Source organism: Tupaia chinensis, unplaced genomic scaffold (assembly GCF_000334495.1).
Source record: "Tupaia chinensis unplaced genomic scaffold, TupChi_1.0 Scaffold143973_1, whole genome shotgun sequence".
NCBI lineage: Eukaryota > Metazoa > Chordata > Mammalia > Scandentia > Tupaiidae > Tupaia > Tupaia belangeri.
In genome coordinates this window covers 322,587-325,910 of record NW_006203824.1, presented here as the reverse complement: position 1 = coordinate 325,910, position 3,324 = coordinate 322,587, and the positions used below count along the sequence as shown (strand labels likewise).

The window sequence follows — 3,324 nt, the reverse complement described above, 5'->3', positions numbered from 1 at the left end:
TAAAACTGATCAGAAACAATGAATAGGGCAAGAAAACCTGCTAAAATCTTTTAGAATTTACACGATTCTTATTCTACTACGAGAAAGCATTATTTGGTACAGGTGTATTTGTGGATGTACATGAACAGTATATATATTATCCGGATCGTGTTGTGCTATGTACAGGTCTTTACAATTCTTCCTGAAGGTTAAAACAGTTCATTAGAATTCAAAATGCGTAATCATCTGTATGTTGGCACTTGTTAGGCTCTTGTCAGCATTGATAACTGGCATGTTTTATTGCAGCCCAGTTCCGCCAGTGTTTGCCAACTTGTTACAACAGAAGTCCAGCAATAGGTGGGTAGAGTGCAGGAAAAACAGTGCCATGTTTCTCAATTGGAGACCTAAAACAACAACAAAAAACAGCATTAGTCAATGAATTACAAAAGAATTTACTGATTTTAAAAGTTTGTATTCATTTTCCACATCTTTAGCAACAAATATTTTATTTGAGAGAGATATGGCGTGAGCACTTGCAAGAGAGACAGAAAGCAAGAAATCATCCCCCGGGGGGATGGCCATGCTGCAATCCCTCCTTTTCCAGTCTATTCTTGGGATTTTGGGCACATACGCACACGTGCCAAGCATGAGTTTCAAGCTGCTGGGTCTGGGACTGGAACCATGGTTGACTACATGGAAGTCCAGCAATGTAACTATTATACCATGTGCTGGTCCTGTAACAAATTCTTAATTTCGTTTTAAGCTTACTTTTGTGCTTATGGTAGCCACATGTTGCTGTTTAATTTTAAATTTAAATTATTATTAAAATGTAAAAGTTCCTCAGTCACACTAGCCACATTCTAAATGCTCCCCTCCCCAATCACATGTGGCTAAAGGACAATGTATCAGAAAACACGGAAATACAATTCTATCAGAAAGTTCTACTAGAAAGCACTGGATTTAAGTTTTTCAATACTCCAAATGTCTTTCACTTATATTACATCTAGAACCAAAAAGAGGTTTATTTAAAAGTGATTTGAAAACTTAAAAATAGGATATCCAGAGACAATTTAAGATTGCCACACCTCCACTTGCTAAGTTCTGCCCAACCCTCTAGATTCAGTTCATGAAAGTTATAGTAAGTAACCCTCCATCCCAATTATGGTTTCTAATCGTTTTGTATCTGCTGTTCTTTTTTGGGGGGGAGGGGGGCGGGGAGAGGTATTTTTTGCTATAGGGTACATGTGCTCACTGGAGAGACAGACAGAAAGCAAGAAATCACCCCCTATGGGGATGTCCGCACTGCAATCCCTTCTCCTCCATCCTCTTCTTGGGATCTTGGTCATGCAGACATATACACCCAGCATTAAGTTTGGGTCACTGAGTCTGGGACTTGAACCGTGCATGGTTAACTATGTGGGAGTCCAGTGATATAACCATTACATCATCTGCTGATGCCGTGTCTGCTGTTCTTACGTCCTCAATTAGATTAGAGGTCAGTAACACATCTAAAAAAAACCCCTACTATCTTTTTTTTTCTTAAAAGAGAGTTTTGCTATAGGGTGCATCCCCTCGCCAGAGAGAAAGAGCAGCAGTGAGAAATAACCCCCGGAGGGGTGGTCACGTCGCAATCCCTTCTCCTTTCAGGATCTTGGGATCTTGGGCATGCACACACATGTCCCCGGCATAAGTTCTGAGCCACCAGGTCCTGTACTTGAACCTTGGTCTACTACGTGGGAGTCCAGTGATGTAACCATTATGCCATCTGCTGGTCCCCCGCTTTTTTTAAAGGTTATTCATTTATTTCTTGAGAGTAAGAGAGACGAGAGACAGAGAGTCGTCCCCAACAGAGTCCTCACACAATGCTCCCAATCAGAGCCACGCTGGATCACAGGCCCATGCACACGTCCAGTGTGTTCAATGAGGTCCTGGGGTGCGAACCTATAATCTTTCCCATGTGGGTTCAATTATGGTAACACTGCACCACTGCCTGTACCCTAAACCATCTGATGAAATGCTCATTCTGTGCCAACCAGTTCATTAAGTACTTTATAAACTTACCTCATGCACTGCTCACAAATCATCGTGGGAAGGAGTTTTCCCTGATTTGACAGAGAAAAGTACACTAAGCCACACAGCGAGTAAATGGCAGTTCCCTGTTTGAAAAGTAAGGGACATACTGGGCTCAAGTATTAAAAGTCACATTTAATGACTGGACTTTTCAGAGCCTCTATTAAATTAATGTATACTTTGAATGTAGAGATGAGGGACAACCCAGGGGAGCAGAAAAGAGAACACCTATCACTAATACATAACTTCAGAAAAGTATTCTAAGAAACTCAAAACCTGTATCTGCTGCTAAGTACAATTTTGGTCAAAAGAACTAAAAGATGACTAGGAATTCAAGGGCTATAGTAGTAAACTCCTCACAGAAGTCAAATATATGTCAGAGTTATGGGAAAATTTAACTCATATCGACATGGTCAAAGTTTAGTATGTCTTCTAAAGCCCAGAGCAAATTTAGTTATCAATTCTACAATCACCCAAATTCAACCAAAGCAAAGGCTCTATCGTGGGAGAAAGATATGAACCTATCTGTGGCCCATAATTTAGGCCTCCTCTTTAGGATAGCCCCTAAGAGGTAGAGCTACTGCCAAATTTCTTTCCAAAAGAGTTGTGCCAATTGATACAAATGGCCCCTGGCAAACAGGAAAGGCACCATATATGAATACATTACTTTCACCGGAATAGGGTTCTACCACTTGCATGTGGATGTACATATGCACACATTTATTTCTTATTAGAGAATCTAAAGACATATATTGAAATTCAAGAGATAATGTCAAAAAAACGGGTATTAAAGCTTTTTGGTAATGTTACTTCCATGTTTATCCAAAGACCATCTCACACCCACATTAATCCCTAGCCAAAGAACCTCTCAGGGCTGAAGGAGAACTGAGCATGGTTGGGGTAGTTAAGTAATCATTTGTCTACAATTTAAACAATGAGAAATTTCAGAGTCACAAAAGAATCACAAACTGTTTCTAAGTGAGATTTTTTAAAATTATTTAATTTTAGTTGTTCATTCATTTATTTTAATCTGACTGGGGTGGGGGGAGAGAAAAAGAGAGAGAGAGAGAGAGAGAAAGTGAGAAAGCAAGTCGCCAGGTCCAGGACTTGAACCACGGTCAGCCATATGGGAGTGTCCAGTGCCTTAACCACCATGCTACCTGCTGGTCCCCTGAGTAAGATTTTAAAAAACACAGAGGACTAACTGTTGCAAGTCATTAAATAACTAAAATCAGGTGACCCAGTCTTTTAATAGTGAGGACCCAGCTTTTAATA

At 40.2% G+C, this 3,324-nt stretch overlaps 1 protein-coding gene across 1 annotated transcript in view; it reads right to left on the bottom strand.

Moving 5' to 3' along the window:
- Window positions 1-126: 126 nt before the first annotated feature.
- UBE2G1 (ubiquitin conjugating enzyme E2 G1) overlaps window positions 127-3,324 on the bottom strand; it is a 41,066-nt gene continuing 37,868 nt past the window's right edge. The window contains exon 6 of the mRNA XM_027767169.1: window positions 127-383. The gene's annotated coding sequence lies outside the window, so the exon portion shown is untranslated. The remainder of the gene's footprint in view (window positions 384-3,324) is intronic.